The sequence below is a fragment of the Mustela nivalis genome, assembly GCF_964662115.1.
Source record: "Mustela nivalis genome assembly, chromosome: 1".
In the NCBI taxonomy this organism is placed as follows: Eukaryota; Metazoa; Chordata; class Mammalia; order Carnivora; family Mustelidae; genus Mustela; species Mustela nivalis.
Window position 1 is genome coordinate 210,094,097 of NC_139020.1, and position 17,608 is coordinate 210,111,704.

The following is a 17,608-nucleotide window of genomic DNA, read 5'->3' on the forward strand; positions in this document are numbered from 1 at the left end:
TGGTACCTGTCAGGGCCTTCAGAGAACGGGATGGGTCCCTGCCCTGGGTCCCTGTCCTCTCTTCAGCCCTGAGGGACCTACGGCAGGGGTGGCGGGGGTGGGGGGGTGGGGGGGAGCCGTTTGGGAGCAGCCCCAGGAGCCAGGCCGGGCTGGTGGGTGGCTGTCCCCTCCTGCCCCCGCCCCGAGGGTGTCAGTCTGCAGGTGTTAGTCACTGGCTACATGGGCACTGAGAAATGCCAGCTGACCTTTGCAGGCCGAGAACCACCGCTCCCCCGGGGCGGGCCCTGCCTCTCCAGGGAAGCTCAGCAAGGCGTGTCCTCACCACCCTCCCTGGTGCCGGCAGCCGGGCTGGGTTCAGTCACTGGGACTCCTTCAGGGGGTGAGGAGCGCAGGTCGGGAGGCAGGAGCATGGGCTGGGAGGGCCCCGGGCACCCGGGCCACCCGCGCGGGCACCTGCTGCCTCTGGCTGTGAGCTTCCTCCTCCTCGTCTGTGGGCCAGGTAAGCGGGGTGGGCTGGGGCCCGGACAGGGTAGGAGACTGGCAGGAGGGACAGGTGTCTGCAGCTTCCCCCGCCCCCACGGCCACCGGGAAGGTCTTCTGCTTTCTGGCGAAATACGAGGTCACAACTGGCCAGATGAGGCAGGGGCCCCTCCCCTCCACCCCCCACCCCCCCACCAGACCAAGTCACAAAACCACCGCGTCCAGGATTGCCATGGACACGGCCCGGCATTTGTTCCTTCCTGTGCCTGCCTTCTCCTCCCCCCACAGGGCCGCTTCCCCTTGATGCCTTGGCTCCTGGTGCCTAGCATGCAGGTGGCAAATGAGCCCATCCCAGCGCCAGGCTTCCAGAAGCTCCAGGGTGCTGGCGGACCAGGCATGCGGCCGCCCAGTCACAGTCACGAGGGTCGCGAGGCTGAGCAGGAGCACTGACAGCGGGGAGTCTGCCCAGGCGGCCGGCGGCATTGGGCTTGGCAGGGGTGTCTACGGGCACGCTCAGTGGAAGAGAGGGAAGAACCGTCCTGGCCGGGAGATCTGTGTGCACGGAGGCTGGGAGGCAGCTTCTGCCAAGTGTGTTTGGGTTAGGTGGGTGTGATGTGAGCGTATTTGGGCTGCGCGATAGGGGAATGAGCAGGGCAGGGGCGGAAAGCAAAAGGCAGGCTGTGCGGTTAAGGGGAGATGGGTTCTTAGATCCCTCAGGGAACTATGTGGGCCTGTTGGTCATTTGGGGGGGAATTAGCTTGGGCCTTATTCCCTCGAGGAAGCCCACCGGCCTCAGGGAGAGGCAGGGGTCCAGCGTGGTGTGTTTGCCCACTGTGGGGAGAGACCAGGCCCTCTCTGTACAGAGGGAAGGTCCACAGTTCCCCACCTGTGGCCTCTGGGCTGCCCAGCCCTTTGGATTGCTTTACTCTAGCTGCTTCCTTGGGCAGAAGAGCCAAACCTCTTGGGCATGCAAGACATGGGAGGGCCTGTAGAGAGGGACGTCTGCCCTCTGCCAGGTACATAAGTACCTGCTCGTGTGCTTGTTCCAGGACAAAGGACTGTCCTTGATGTTTCTCTGGGAAACGGAGGCCACCAGGCCATGAAGGGCAGTCGAGAGGGGCTTCCCCACCCTGGAAGGTCTTGAGACCCTGGACAGTGGCTGGCCTGCCAGGCTGCAGCTCCCAGAGCAGGTGGGGGCGGCTTCCCAGCCCCCCCAGCCCTGAGTCACCGAGGCCCCGTTCTCTGGCCCCGTTCTCCGGCTCCAGGGAAGAGCTTTGTGGTTAGATGTCATTGTAAGACATCCACACAATGACCTGAATAGTGGGCGGGTTTGTACCCGGCAACCCCACCACCTCCAACCCGATAGGGCGTGTCCCCTTGAGCTGTCCCCAAAAGCACGCAGCCACAAACAGAGGCTGCTTAACAGCTTTTGTCCCCCAGGCTCATTCCCAAATCTGATGCCAGGGAGCTGTTTGAGCTGTGTCCCCAGGAGTGCTGGTCACCTGGACTGTGGGTTGACACCCCTCCCCATGGTCCCCTCATTTCCTGGGACACCTCTCAGGGCCAGGATTCCCCTGGAATTGATCCAGACACCCTCCAGGACTTGTGACTTAAAGGCTGGAAAAGATTCCCTTAATCCTTGAGCAGAGATGAGAAGAAATCGTAATCTAGCCCTGACAGGCTGTGTGTTCTTGGGCTGGACACTTAACCTCTCTGAGTTTCCATCTCCCCCAGGAATCTTTTTTTTTTTTTTTTTTTTTTAATTCCAGAGCTGTAGGAAATCCATTTCTCACTCACCTCTCCCTCCGCCTTGGACCCCATCCAACTTTTCCCACTTTCTGTATCCCACGCTGACACCCTCCTTGCCCCGGGGGCTGAGACTGTCCAGGATCCTGAAGGACCTCAGTAACCCTCATCTTGTACTGTGCACATCTTATGTGCTGGGGACTCCTCTCCTGGAAAAGAGGAAAGATTGGTTCTTGTTTCCCCTGAGCCTCAGAAACAGTCCCCTTTCTTCCCAGTTACTGGGTGACCTCCCCTCCAAAGGAAGGTGACAGGTCCAGGCAGGTGGGACCGCCCTGGGCTTCTACGAGTCCAGTTTGTCATTTGACATTCCCAGGGCAGCTCCCAGGTGGACGGTTTGAGCAGGTGAGTGAGCTCTTCCCACCTTCTGGGAGAGTCAAGGCCAGACCCAGTGGCCTCTACGGACCCCCCCCCCCCACTCTTGACGTAGACTCCTGGCTGCCCATCCACGTTCTATCTCCACATCTGCACGCTGTCCTGGAGGCACATGGTGGCGATGGGGCTCAGCCTGGCCCTCGCCTTCAGCCCTGGCACGTGCACAGGCCAGTTTTCTGTCACTCAGATGTCCCCTGGGTGGGAATGGAGGCAGATGAGAAGAGGGAGTTGGAGGCCGGAGTCCTATCTGGGTTCTTCACACTGCCCTCCGCTCCTTGCCCCGGGGGATGGGTCTTCCTCATCCCGGAGTCTAAGTCGTTCCCTATATTCGGATGACAAAGATGTAACACACCAGAGTGGCTAACAGTACTGACTCCAGTGCTTGGCCAGAGAGCCTGAGTTCAAATCCACCTCTGCCACTTCCTGGACAAGCGACGTAACCTCTTTAAGCCTCCAGAGTCTTATCTAGATAATATAAGAACAAATGTGTGATTGAGTAGTTGCAAAAATCTAGATTAAATTAGGAGATGTCTCCAAAATAGTGGTTCTCAACTGGGTGTGATTTTTGCCCTCTGGAGGACAATGGCGGTGTCCGGAGAGATTCTTGGTTGTCACAACTGGGAGGGCAGGGGTTGCTGACATCTGGCAGGTAAAGCCCAGGGATACTCCCAGACATCCTGTCCTTGCTTCTCCCAGGGCACCCTTTTTGCAAGAAGACTGCGCAGTGCCTGCTATCCTCTGTGCTGGGATTCTTGCCCTAGGGGCTGTGTCTTCTTGGGAATACTGGTCTTATCTCTGTCAGGGTCTCTGGGAACATTTAAACATTTACGCCAGTCTCTGGCCCCTGAGACATGCCACTGAGACCCCTCTGAACTCCATTCCCCAAAAGTGCGTTTATCTCTTTAATTGCTTATGAGATGGTAACCTGATCTGCTCAGTCCTAAAGGTTCCTTGCATTCTAGAGCTAGCAAGCGTTCATGACCTTTATTCTGTTTTGAGGTTTCAGTCCTTACCTGTTGGAGGACAGAAAGCCAGTGTGTCACCTCGGCTTTGGACTCTATACCAGAACCTTCTCAGAAAGAATTCTCTTTTCAGAGAAAGAGTGAGCTGATGTATGTCCCATGGCTCCTTGTATCTTCCATTGCCCCGTACAAAGACCATCCCACCAAGCTCAATGGAGAGGGGGAGGAGGGGTAGCTGGTGACACTCAGGTAATGGAGAGAGCCGTCTGTACCTTGGATATGAGAAAAAAATGATCTTTTTTTAATATTACCTCTGCATTCGGTCATCGTAGAATCTTACGATGCCAGGGAGCCATGGTTGGGTGCCTTTCTATGGGTCAAACACTGTTTGCATATATTAATTAATTCGTTCCATAGTAAGAACTTCACAGGGTGTTGGAGAGTCAGTGGGGCAACGTATGCAAAGAGAGGGCCAGGCACAGAGATCTTGAATAATTTTTTTTTTTTAAAGATTTTGTTTATTTATTTATTTGACAGACAGAGATCACAAGTAGGCAGAGAGGCAGGCCGAGAGAGAGGAGGAAGCAGGCTCCCCGCTGAGCAGAGAGCCCGATGTGGGGCTCGATCCCAGGACCCTGGGATCATGACCTGAGCCAAAGGCAGAGGCTTTAACCCACTGAGCCACCCAGGTGCCCCTTGAATAATTTTTTGATTTCATCATGATCATCTCTATCTCCATCATCTTCTGCCCCCTCTGATGGACGTGGCCGCTTTCTGCAGGACAGATAATCTGTAGAGGTATAAGGAAGCTGGAGTCGTCATTAGCTCAGCACAAGATTTCTGTGAACGGCAGAGACTTAATGTATGAATGGACCAGGGAATTTTTACTCTCATCCCATTCCTACGATACATATGCTCAGGTTACGCTCTCATGAGTTGAAGTCATTCGTGCAACAAATGAAGGCAAGTTACTGATGTGCAGGAGAGATGCAGATTCCAAAGGCAGTTTCTCTCCTTTAGAAGCTTCTGGTCTATTGCAGTATGTCACCACATAACTGAGATACAGTAGCAGTGAGGCTGAAGAGTTACACTTTGGTGCTGAGAGCAGACAAGAGGATCCTCCCACTCAGGAAGGGCTTCTTTTCCGTTCTTGGATCCAGTTTCCACTGTGACACCAGGAGGGTGTCTGAGAATTCACCTCAATTCCGACACTATCTATCTGGAGGTAGCATCAAGATTCCTTGGGTTGAAGCCTCCATCTTACCAGACTGCCCCTTCCCCTGACACCAGATACCAGTTGTAAGCCTGGACTGTTAGCTGTGCTTCTGAACAACCTGCTACAAATGGGAGTTTCCAACAACCCCTCCAGCTCAGGATGCCAAGTGCAAGACTAGGTAACTGACTATAAATTAGAGGGTCCCACACCCCTTCCTTAGGGGTTGCTAGAACGGCTCACAGAATTCAGAATACTAGGTTACTGGTTTCTTTCTTTCTTTTTTTCTTTCTTTCTTTCCTTCCTTCCTTCTTTTGATTTTATTTATTTTGGAGAGATTGCACAAGTCAGGGTGGGCGGTGTTGGGATAGGGTAGGAGAAACAGGGGAGTCAGGGACACAGGGAAAAGCAGTCTCCCCTCTGAGCAGCCCCCGCCCCCCAATGTGGGGCTTGATCTTAGAACCCTGAGATCATGACCTGAGGCGAACCAACTGAGCAATCCAGATGCCCCAGGTTACTGGTTTCTTATGTAAGGATGGAACTCAGGAACAGCCAGATGGAGGAGATACAGAGGGCAAGGCATGGGGAGGGCTCAGACCTTGCATGCCCTCTGCAGGGGGCACACTCCCATCTCCACATGCTCCCAACCCAGAAGCTCTCCCAGCCTGTCCTTCTGGGTTTCTATAGAGGCTCCATGACACAGGAATGATTCAATCATCAGCCACTGCTAATTGAGCTCTACCTCTAACCCTCCCTCCCACCCCTTGGTATCCGTCCTCCCCACCCTCCTGTAAGCCGCCATCCTTAGGTGGTTTCCCCAAAGCCACCTCATTAACATAACAAAAGCCACCTTTCTAACTCTCTTCACTTAAAAAATTTCCAAGGGTTTTAGCAGTTCTTTGCCAGAAACCGGAACAACTACCAAATATATGCATTTCTTATTATAAAGCATGCTATCACGAATTCAAAGAAGACCTTCTAGCAGAGGAGATAATTAAGCTGTGTATTTTTAAAATTTACATTACGGAGGGAAAAAAAATGAGCAGTGACAGTTGATGTGGAAATGTTTAGAGCAAATGGTCAAGAAATTATTCTAGAGATGTCTTCGGTGCCAAAAAGGTGATTTTTTTCAAGCACAGAGACAGGACTTGTGGGCAGAAGGAGCTGCCCAGGGGTGGTGGCGGTTGGCTGATTATATACTTTCAAGTTGGGAGGGGCTTAGGGATAGAGTCAGTCTCCAAGGTTTCCAGTATTTTGAGGAAGTCATTTACTAGACTAAGTAAAATCTTAGTCATGAGACCCTTCAGATGTCCATCAGTGGGCCCTATGCTTGAAAGGTGATTGCTAACGTATATCTTGGCAGGGGGTAGAGATAGAGGAAGTTCCCAAAGGGACTTTTATATGTTAGAGGAGACTTACAGGTCCTGGAGGTGGGGCTAATGTTAGGCTAAGACTGCCTTTTGCCCGTAGCCAGGTATTAACATGGAGGCAGCTGCGATCCTAGAAGGTCACTCGCCTGTTGCAAGGACTTGTCAAGGGGCTGTAAGTTGTAAAGAAAAACTTTTTTTAATGTTTACATTTGTGTCCATATTTAATGTTTACAGCTTCTCTCTTACAAAGTTAACGATAAAGATCATCGAACTCAGTCACCATATAAAAATAAAGTAATATACTAATCAACAACAAAAAAAAGCAGACTAATGAAAACATTCCCTAAGACACTAAAATGATTTTTAAATGAACTAAGAAAAATCAAAAGTTGAATTACCGACATGTATCTTTCACAATACAGTTATAAATTAGAAACTCCAGGAGTTTGCCCCAAAACAGAACCTTAATCCTCGTTTGCACAGGAGTAGCAATTTCTAGGATACAACCCCTAAAGGACATAATTATATTGAATAATGACCTTTTAAAAAAATTATCATAATACCTTTTTAATTTTTTTAATTTTTAATTTAAATTCAATTTAATTAACAGTGTATTACTAGTTTCAGAGATAGAATTTAGGGACTCACCAGTTGCATGTAACACCCAGAGCTCCTTCACGCCCCTCCCCCAGTGAGCCCATCCCCCACCACCTCCCCTCCAACCACCCTCAGTGTTTCCTAGAGTTAAGAGGCTGTTTCACTTGCCTCTCTCTGTTTTCATCTTATTTTATTTTCCCTTCCCTTCCCCTATGTTCATCTGTTTTGTTTCTTAAATTCCACATATGGGTGAGATCCTGTGGTATCTGTCCTGGTCTTTCTCTGATTGACTTATAAGTTGTAAGGGAATTTATTGTTTTTCTTTTACTTCTGTGTCCCCACATCAATATTTATTTTCCTTCTCAGACTTTCCTGCAAATTCCAGTGGAAGGAATATGTGCATATTGTAGAACATGCAGGAAATTCAGTAAGGATAATGGAATAGACTAGCTTGAACCGAATCTTGAGTGATGAGTAGATATTCATCAGAGAAAGACGAGAGTGGTAAGGTTGGACAGAAGGGAGAGAGGAGTGCAGAATTAGGATCTGTTTGGCTGGGGAAGTGCAAGAATGTCTCTGTGATTACCGAAGGCGAGGTGAAGGATGCTGTGGGAGGTACAGGTGGGGCCAGTTTTCAGCCTTCTCCACCGTTGTCATTCACTATTCTCTGCAGGGCGGGCTGGTGTAAGCCTCTGGGGCTCGCGGCGGCATCCCTGGCCTCTGCCACTAGGTGGCAGCGGAGCACCATTTGTTGTAAAATCCCCAAAAGGTAGCACCTTTACCCTTTACCCAAACTTGGGGGGGGCGGTGTCAGACCCGCTTGAGAGCCAGCGTAAGAGGGAGAAGCAAGATGGGTCATTAGCGACACAATACACTAATGGATGAGGTTTGAAGGAGGGGACTGATACAGTCAGGTTTTTATTTTAGGAAAATTCCTGTGGCTGCCCTGTCCTTTCTCTTGTGCAGATTTGTTTCTTCTGTCGGAAAGGTTGCCCAGTTTCCCCCCAACTTCCCATGTACACAGCAGGTCTTCTAGATGTAGGTTTGTCCGGCAGAAGAAAAGAGATCCCAGTCGGGTCGCCCGTCAGAAAGAACTGCAGGAAGCCCACGGGCCGCCAGCAGCCTGCTCTCAGGAGACGAGTCTTAGACCTGCCCCCGGAAGGCAAATGCTAACCCGTCCCGCCCCCTTGGGTCCAGTGCTCCTACCCTATCCCCACAGGGGCCCACGACACTGAGTGCACACGGACACACACAGGCACCCGTTTGTCATGTGAGGTTCCTGCAGGTGTGACCTCAGCAAACAAAAGTGCCCTGTCTTTTACTTCCCCAGCTGAGACCACGACCAGAACCTCTGCTCCTGGAAGAGAGAACAACCTGACTGTCACCTCGGCCTCCAGCCCTGATAGCAGGGTGACAGCTGATGCTCAGGTGTCCTTACCCCACCCAGGACACAGCACCAGCACGGCTGCCCCTGGGGGCTCCAAGCACCCCACGGCACCCCTTCCCAGCACCCCATCAGCCACAGCACAGACCCAGGCAGGCTCAGTTCAGTCCACCAGTGAAGCCCGGCACACGCAGCAGGCAGAGACAAATCCTAGAGTGGCATCAAACGTCACGGAAACCACTGTCAGCCCTTCTCCTACTGTGGACGTCCCTGGGCTCCCCACTCTGAAGAGCAGCACCCCCAAAGGAACTTCACCCGGAGAAACCACGGAAGTGAGACGTGGCCCCATCACCCATCAGCAGGCTGTCCCCACTGGTATCACGGTGACAGGAAGCGGCAGTGCGGGGAGCAGCTGGGCCAGGATCAGCCCCTCCCCAGAAAGCCCAGCCTCCTCTGAGACACCCACAGGTGTGAGTCCGATGGCAAAAAGTGTCCCCGTCACCTCTGCAGCTGAGACAGGGACAGACACTAGTTCACGTACTCCAGGAGGGACACACTCGTCACCTGAGACCTCATCTAGAGAGACTCCAGACGCCAGGGAGCCGGCAAGCCCAGGACAGACACTGTCCCACACTGGACGTCCCTTGGCCTCCCCTGAGCCTGGTTCTGAGGGAGACCCCACGCTGACCTCCCGTGTGCCTCTGCTGTCACCTGCTTCAGATCTGCGTGATCAAGGGTCAGGCTCCAGCACATTCTCAACGCAGAGACTTACCGCTCCCCTGATCACAGGGACCCCTTTCCTCATGACACCAAGAAATACAGCAAGTCCTGGAAAAGTCACAAGTCCGACCTCTGCCCAGGCCCATCCCTCTCCCTCGGGGGAAGGGACTGCGGGGACGCTGCCCGCCCTCAGCACCTCCCCAGAAGCCCCAGACTCAGCCAGGACTCTGGCTTTGGAGCTGTCAGGTGGCCCCACAGCCCTCAGCAACACCAGCGTCTCCAGAGTGAAACCTTCCCTTTCTCCATCGCCCTCCTCTGCCTTGGAGACCCACACAGACTCAGCGGGCCCTGAGTTTCCTACAACTTCTTGGTCATCTCAGACCTCCCCCTTTACCTCCGTGGCAGCGAGGTCACAGCCCCACACGAGCACACTTCATTATCCCACTGCCCTTCGCAACAGTGCCTGGCTGGAGACCAGTCCCAGCCTTGAGACAAAGTCCCCTCTGGCACCAAGTGCCATTCCAGCCGCTGCCACTCCTCCTGCTGCGACGGGTGTGGCTCCAAGATCGAGTGTCCTAAACCCCGGCTCCATGGGAGGGAGGTCACCGAAGGAACCTTCAACGGCCATGTTCCCAACACAGAACATGAGAGGCCCAGCCGCCATTGGTGCCGCAGCTTCCAGCAGGGTGCAACCCGCGAGGGGAGATGGCGGCGACCGAAAGTTGGGAACTACCCAGCTTCTCCCTGGAACCCCATCTCCACCTGAGACACCCATGTCCTCCTCACCTAGGAAGACCCCCGCCAGTACCGATCCAGGGAAGAGCCCCACCATTGCCCCGGGTACGTCAGCCCCATCAGCGGGGTCAAAAGATGGTCCAGTCTCTCCATCCAGCCCCCCGCGGGCATCAGCAGACTCCTGGAGCTTCAGCCTCGGAGCGCACACCCGTTCAGAGCGTCCCAGCGCAGTGGTGGAAACCGGCTCTGACCCACCCCTCACCTCCGCCTCCAGGAAGACCACCACGGCTGTATCAATAGCAAAAATGGACACGAAGGAAACATCTGACTCTTCTGGATCACCCCCCGAGATGTCCGTTCCCGGAAAGACCAGCCCCCGTGGTACCTCCTACGTCACCCCTCTGGGTCTCAGAGCGACACAAACAGCTCATGTCACCTCCTCCCGCCCAGTGAAGGATCTCAGAACTGTGGACACCTATGTAAAAACAGAGTCTGCCAGCCCAGTGACTCACCCTGAAAACCCCCAAACCCCAAGGCTACCTAGTCCCACCAGCCCAGCCACAATAGCAGGGACCAGCACAGACACAGCTGAACGCTCCACTGCATCCCAGGGCCCAGATCTGGCAGAAAAGTCCCCTGGATTCGGGACACAGTCAACCCCAGGACCAGCGTCTGGAGTGGCCACTGCCTCCCCTACCTCCAGAAACAGCACCTGGGAACTGACCTCTGATGCCGCAGGTGAGTCCTTGACCCCAACGACCAATAAGGAGAACACAATCACTTCTTGGCTGTGGGCTCTCACTACGTCTCTCCCTATGGCCACGTGGCTAAGCACGAGCTCCACGGAGGATACAGCCTCAACTGCGCCTGACATCTCAAGTCCAAGTTCATCCGAGACGTTTGCTATGTCTACACCTGTACCTTCCTATGAACTTTCAAGTGTGGGGGTAGACAGCAGTGCTCTCCCAGAAAAGGATTTGACCTCTGTGGGCCAGCCCCTGGGAGGGGGTACAGACACGGCCTCCCAGCAGCTCACCGTGGGCCCAGAACCAAGTGCACCGACGTCATTGATCTATCCATCCCCCGATATCACAACCAGAGATGTCACAACCTGGGGGACAAGAGGCAGCACCGGTGTGTCTAAATCCAGACCTCCAGACCCCCCCAGCACAGAAGCTGGGCAGAGCGCATCGCCACCCCTCCCAGTTACTCCAACGACAGAGCCCACCTCCCCAGCAGCACTCACCGCTTTGACATCCGAGAAGGGATTCACAACTTTAGAGGCAGCAAGACCGGTCAGCTCCGTGTCTCAAGCTGAGACAAGCTCACCCCCACGGTGGTCTACCGAGGCTCAGCATCTCACTGCCCGCTCTGTGGAAACCAGCAGAGGGGTGACTCGGACATCTGGCCACGGAAAAGCCACAGCCGAACTGAGAACAAGTTTAGATGTCAAAGGGAATTCATCTCTGTCTTTAACTCCAAGCACTCCTCGAAGGCAAAGCAGCCCCTGGTCAGAATCTTCAGTGACCATAAGCAGATTGGGGCCAGGATCCTCTTCTTCAGCCTCTGCTGTGTCCCCCGAGGTGACCAGTGCATTGGGCATTTCCCCCACAATGGGGGAAACCGCTTCCTCCTCGGTGTCTGTACTGCAGGGCACGAGATCTTCCTCGTCTCCTCCAGAGGCCACATCTTCCATGTCACAGTCCAGCTCATCCTCTGGATGGGGGGTCAGTTCCTCTTACACATCCCTTCCCGTTAGCAACAGCCCTGATTCTTCTGATCTGTCCCCCACAGCAGTGACCCGGGCCTCTCCCTTGGACCCCACAGCCTCAACTTGGGTCTCTTCTTCAGCATTTACCAACATTCTGGCACAGACCAGCCACCCCTCTGCCAAGACTAAAAACCCAGGGCTAGAGGACAGCAGCCTCGGAGTGGAGACTGACCTGGCCAGAACCTCATCAGGACTCTTAACCTCTTCTGAAGCCGAGACAGAGCTCCTCCGGACATCCACCTCTGTACCGTCAGGGGCCCCGCTCCACAGAGGTGAGACTTCCAGGTCAGGAGGCACCTGTTCCTGATCCTGACAGCTTGTCCCATTTATGAGTAAGGACCGGCTGCCTCTGCCTTCTTGGAAATGGGTTTGTTTTCCTTGGTTGGTCAATGAAGATGGTAAGAAATCCCTTCCCCTTTTCCGACAGCATACTTTACTTCTATTGCTTCAGGATTCTGGCTGCAGGGAAATGTCCAGTCTATATCTGTATCTGGTTTTCTAGTTCACTGTAGCCTGCATAAACCCAGACTGTGGGATTGCTCCTCTGTAATTCACTTTGTAACCATTCCTGATGCATATCACATGTTTTAGGGAAAAAAAGATGTATTTATTTGAGAGAGAGAGAGCAGCAGCATGGGGCAGGGAGAGGGGCCGAGGAGGAGGAAGAGGAACAAGCAGACTGTGTGGTCATTGTAGAGCCTGACACAGGGCTTGATCTCATGACCCTGAGATCATGACTTGAGCTGAAACCAAGAATCGGAGGCTAAACTGACCACACCATCCAGGTGCCCCATGTGTATCACATCTTTCATAAAAACTTCTTTTTCTTGGAGGTAAAATGTATAGTTCAGTGGCATTAAGCACACTCACACTGTATACAAATGTCCCCACCATCCGTCTCCAGAACTTTTTTTTATCTTCCTGAGCAGAAACTCTGTTCCCATTAATCACTAACTCATTTCCCCCTTCTCCTAGCCTCTGAAGTCACCATTCTACTTCTGTCTCTATGAATTTGACTATTCTAGGGACCTCATACAAGCAGAATCATGTAATATTTACCCTTTTGTGTCTGGCTTCTTTCACTCAGCATCACGCTTTCAAGGTTCACCCATGCTGTAGCAGGTGTCAGAGTTCCCTTCCTTTTTAAGGCTGACTAATATCCCATTGTGGATATACATCACCTTTTGTTTATTCATACATGATGGACATCTGGGTTGGCTCTACCTTTCGTCTCTCGCCCATTGTGCTGCTGTGAGCATTCGTGTAAAAATATTTATTTGAGTCCTTTTTGTGCTGTGGAGCAAATACCTAGTCGTGGAATTGCTACACAATATGGTAGAATACCACGTTTCTGTGTTTGGGTCTTGAAACTTCTCGGGGTCACCTGTTCTCACCCAGATGAGAATCAGCCCATTGTGACTGACCTTCCCTACACATCCCTAATGGGTGATCCTTCTCAGTAAGAGTGGTGGGCATAGAACTATGTGGCTTCTGTGTCTGTGTCATCTCCCTGAGATGACTGATCACATCATCTTAGTTGTCATTATCTATCTAACGACCTGCTTCCCATCAGATTCCTGATGGGAATCTTTCCTGACACTATCTAGTATATGGCCTCCACTATGTCCTATTAGAATACCTAAGTCAAAGTCACCTGGGCAGCCATCTGCCTCACTCACTCATATACCTCATGACCAGCCCATTCTTTATAGAATAGACCAGCACTTTGATGCCCATGACCTCCACACTTTCTGTGGATTCTGTTGATGATGGAACTAAAGACAGAGGAGAACCAGTTACTGTCCATGGTGCTTGTTCATGGCACAACTTTTGGGCAGAGTCGGCATTCTGATCACCCCAAACCTATGTTCTCCTGTCTCTAGTCTTCGAGCAACACTTCCTTGTAAATAATCTTTGTTTCCAACGTGTTCACATGTTGATATTTCTCAAGCGCGTTCCTTCTAAACTGACCAATATCCATCCAACCTACCTGTCTCTCCTGTAGGCACTGATGGGAATGTGGTGTCCATTACTAACTTCCCCACATATGAAAGTTCCTCATCGCTGAACACTGATCCTTCAACATCCATGACCGTGGATGACCCTACAGGTATGATATGATAGCTGCTGCTTAACTTTATCTTTCTAGGAAACATGTTTTCTCTTCTCTATTAAACTGTCTTTTGCTAGAACTAGTCTGAGAGGTACCACCTGGACTTCTCCTAAGAATGTAGGTCTTTTGGCCATACTTCTTCCATATGGATCTTATCTCTAGGAACATAAGAGATCATTCTGTGTTCAGGACGTGTTCAGTAGTGTATGGCTTTTACTGAAAGAAGTCCAAAACTATCATGATAAGAATTGATCAGGGATGGCTGACAGCTCCTGGAATGATCCTTCCATGGGAAAAAGCCACCATCTTGGAAGATGTGATGCCATGAGCAAGTCAGCTCTGTGTCCCAGAGGTTCATCTGAAAAGGAAATGGTTCTCTCTTGTCAGGAAGAAATGACAGAGGTTTGGACACTGACCTATTTTATAATCTAATTTTCCCTGCACTTAGCTTCTCTTGAAAGGCCATACAGGACTTCCCAAAATGGGAAATAATAAGAGAGGATGGATACGGAATTATGGCCTAATTCTTTAGAAGTAATATTCAGTGGTCAAGGGTTTTAGATGAGGGAACAGGGACCACGGGTGGGGTAAATAAGACCAGATATGGGAAAGGAGCAGTATCTGTAGGAAAGGAGGGACAGATTCTGCCCCACGTGGTCAGAAACGGGACTTGTTAAATGTTTTCTTAGGACAAACTCAAAAGGGATTAATAATCATAAGAAATCTAATAATCATGGGAAACCTCATCACAATCACCAACACCTTCTAACACATGACACTTTTTAGCAATGGAGGGCTGAGGGAATGACTACACTGTATCACATCACAGCTTCTGATGGCCAGCAGACGACCACCGTGTGTGCTGAGACTTCAGGAGTAGATGAGACTGACAACACCATACATTTCCGTTACTTCTGAGAAGCCAAGCACACCGCCTTATGTAAAGGATCCCTTTCTCAATTCTCTGCCTGACCCTGCATCTACCTTGATCTTGACCACTAATGAATAGCCATCATTAGCACCTATGTCCAGGTCAACTGCTCAGAGACACAAGTTCCCAGGAACTCATTCTGGAGCCTGAAACCAGCCTGTCCATCTCAATATAGGCCTTCTCTCCAGGGTCCAGGACAGATGGGGTCAAGCATCCTTGGAATGACCAGGAACACAGGAATAGCCATCACAGGAACATCAGTCCTTACCAGCATGGAGGGCAAGCAGAGTTGTCCCTCAACTCTCACGGTGAATTTAAAATGTCAGGGCACAAGTTCCCAGTAGCAGTGGCTCCTGAAGGAAATTGGACCCTGAGGACAAGCTCCAAGGGACAGAGCTTGAAGATTCCTTTCCTAGAGATTAAAATGTCACCTGTTTTCAGTAATGAGGTACCAGTGACCACTGAGACAATGGGGTAGGGGCTCTTGGCCAACTGTTGGGTCACTCACTCACCTGAGAGCGCAGAAGCTGGGAACAGTTCTTCAGCTTGGATCAGTACCTCAGTGGAGATAGCAGCTGCTTCTGAGACCACCACAGACACAGAGGGATCTCATCCTTTCACACATGTGGTGGTGGCCACTTCTGGGGATGACCACGTTCTTCTGCTCCTACCCACTCAGAATCCCACAGGGTCATACCACCAATGGTTACAGCCTTCACTGTGGAGGCCACCAGCCTTTACATTTCAGCCTCCATTCTTCCTAAGTCTGTGAGGACTGGGGCAGAATCTGGTTCCTCACAATCTTTTAGATGGAGGGAGATGAGTACTTCTCAGGATTCCTGCATGGGCACAGACTCAGCATGGTCTTCTCCCAAATGCTCCGTGATGCTACTACTGAAATCACTGGGGCTGAGTTCACTTCCTGTGACAGGGTCCCTAGCCCAGATTTACTCTGTCAGTGGGTAATACTGACATTCTCTGGCAGAAGCAACATCAATCATTCTATCTCCCCTCCCATGGCAGATTCTTTACATATGACCTTCAACACACCAACAAGTCTATCTAGGACTAAAGCAAACAGCTCTCTTACTCTGAATACCACAACTGCAACCTCCTGGGAAGGGTCCCCTCTGCTGAGACTTGGGTTTTTTCACTCTCTGAGATGACCACTTCTACAGAGAATTAGAGGATCCTTCATAGGCAAGACCTTCTTTTGGAGAACAGACCAAATCTGTCTTCCCTGGTGCCTGCCCTAAGTTCAACCTCAGTTTCTTCTGTTTCCTCCAAAACAGAGAGATCCAGAACCCCTAATTCTCCTCCACCTGCCTCAGGACTGACCCTATCCACATCAACCATAAACATTCAATTCCAGAAAACCACAACTTCCCCAGGCACTGGCTTCCCAGATTCCTTCTGGTCCCTGAGCACTGTTGTGGAAGAAGACAGGAAAAGCATTTCTTGTGTATAGACATTTGAGGGAATGCTAGGCTGATACCTCAATCCTCTTATCCTTCAGGGACTCAGGACTCTGTGACAACCCCCACTGGGGAGCTGAGTGAGGGAACAAATGGAGCCACCACGTGGTCACTGGGTGACCCTACATCTCTGGTGACGATCATCAGACTGGGTATGTATGATCATCTTTGTGTATTAAGCTTACCACTGGTCTCTGGAGTAAAATAATTGATTGCCTGAATCCTGTGCACTGGTACATAATCAGAACTTTCTGCTGTGGTATCCAGAGGCTATTGATAATATTTTTTTTTAATTTTGACTTACTTAATTTAAATTCAATTAATTGATATATAGTGTTTCATCAGTTTCAGATGTAGAGTTCAATGATTCATCCATTGACTATGACACCCAGTGCTCATTATTTTTTTTTAAAGATTTTATTTATTTATTTGACAGAGAGAGATGACAAGTAGGCAGAGAGGCAGGCAGAGAGAGAGAGGAGGAAGCAGGCTCCCCGCTGAGCAGAGAGCCCGATGCGGGACTCGATCCCAGGACCCTGAGATCATGACCTGAGCCGAAGGTAGCGGCTCAACCCACTGAGCCACCCAGGTGCCCATTTTTTTAAATTTTTATTTTATTTTACTTTTTCAGTGTTCCAAGATTCATTGTTTATGCACCACTCCCAGTGCTCCATGCAATCCATGCCCTCCTTAATACCCTCCACCAGGCTTACCCATCCCTCTACTCCCTCCCCTCCAAGACCCTCAGTTTGTTTCTCAAAGTCCACAGTCTCTCATCATTCATTTCCCCCTCTGATTTTCCCCCAACTCCCTTCTCCTGTTCTCCCAGTGTCCTCCATGTTATTCCTTATGCTCCACAAGTAAGTGAAACCATATGATAATTGACTCTCTCTGCTTAACTTATCTCACTCAGCATAATCTCCTCCAGTCCCATCCATGTTGATACAAAAGTTATATGCCCTCCTCAATGCCCATCATCCACTTACCTCATCTCCCTACCCACCTCCTCTCCATCAACCAATATTTTTTTGGAGCGCTTATTGATTTCTTTCTTTTTTAAAATAGTTTTTGTTTTTGTTTTAGAGACAGAGGGTGTAGGGAGAAGGGCAGAGAGAGAGAGAGGGAGAGGATCCTCAAGCAGGCTCCCCACTGAGCACAGAGCCTGATGTGGGGCTCCATGCCAGGACCATGAGATTGTGACCTGAGCAGAAATCAAGAGTTGGATGCTTAACCACCTGAGCCACCAGGTGCCCTTAGATTTATTGATTTCTGATAATAAATTGCTTCTCCTTAGTAATTTGTATGTTGAAGAGCCAATCTCTTCAACCTTAGGAAGAGATACAGTGTCTCTACAAAAGAGTTGAGCAGTAGTTAAGGGCCTTCCTAATTCAGACACCATCATTAAAGTCAGGGATTGCCATGGACAGGGAAAGACACACTTGAGATGCCATTGGTTTACTCTGTGGGACAATTCATAGTTATAAGATGATTCTAATACTATCCACTGTTACAATATTCAGTACATGGCCCGCAGGTGAAAGGTGTTCATTTAAGGTGCTTAAGAGGATGAATACAGCTCTCCTGATGCCTGAAAGCATCATTTGACATTCAATGCCATTTGACATTCAATGACGTTTAATGTCAATTTGACATTGACAATAATTTTACCTTCTATGGTA

General features: G+C 50.8%; 1 protein-coding gene across 1 annotated transcript in view; it reads left to right on the plus strand.

Moving 5' to 3' along the window:
• The first annotated feature begins 362 nt into the window (after positions 1 to 362).
• Positions 363 to 17,608, plus strand: part of LOC309864010 (mucin-16-like) — a 110,380-nt gene continuing 93,134 nt past the window's right edge. Inside the window, exons 1-4 of the mRNA XM_082729326.1 lie at positions 363 to 499; positions 8,131 to 11,682; positions 13,416 to 13,520; positions 15,971 to 16,081. The gene's annotated coding sequence lies outside the window, so the exon portion shown is untranslated. The remainder of the gene's footprint in view (positions 500 to 8,130; positions 11,683 to 13,415; positions 13,521 to 15,970; positions 16,082 to 17,608) is intronic.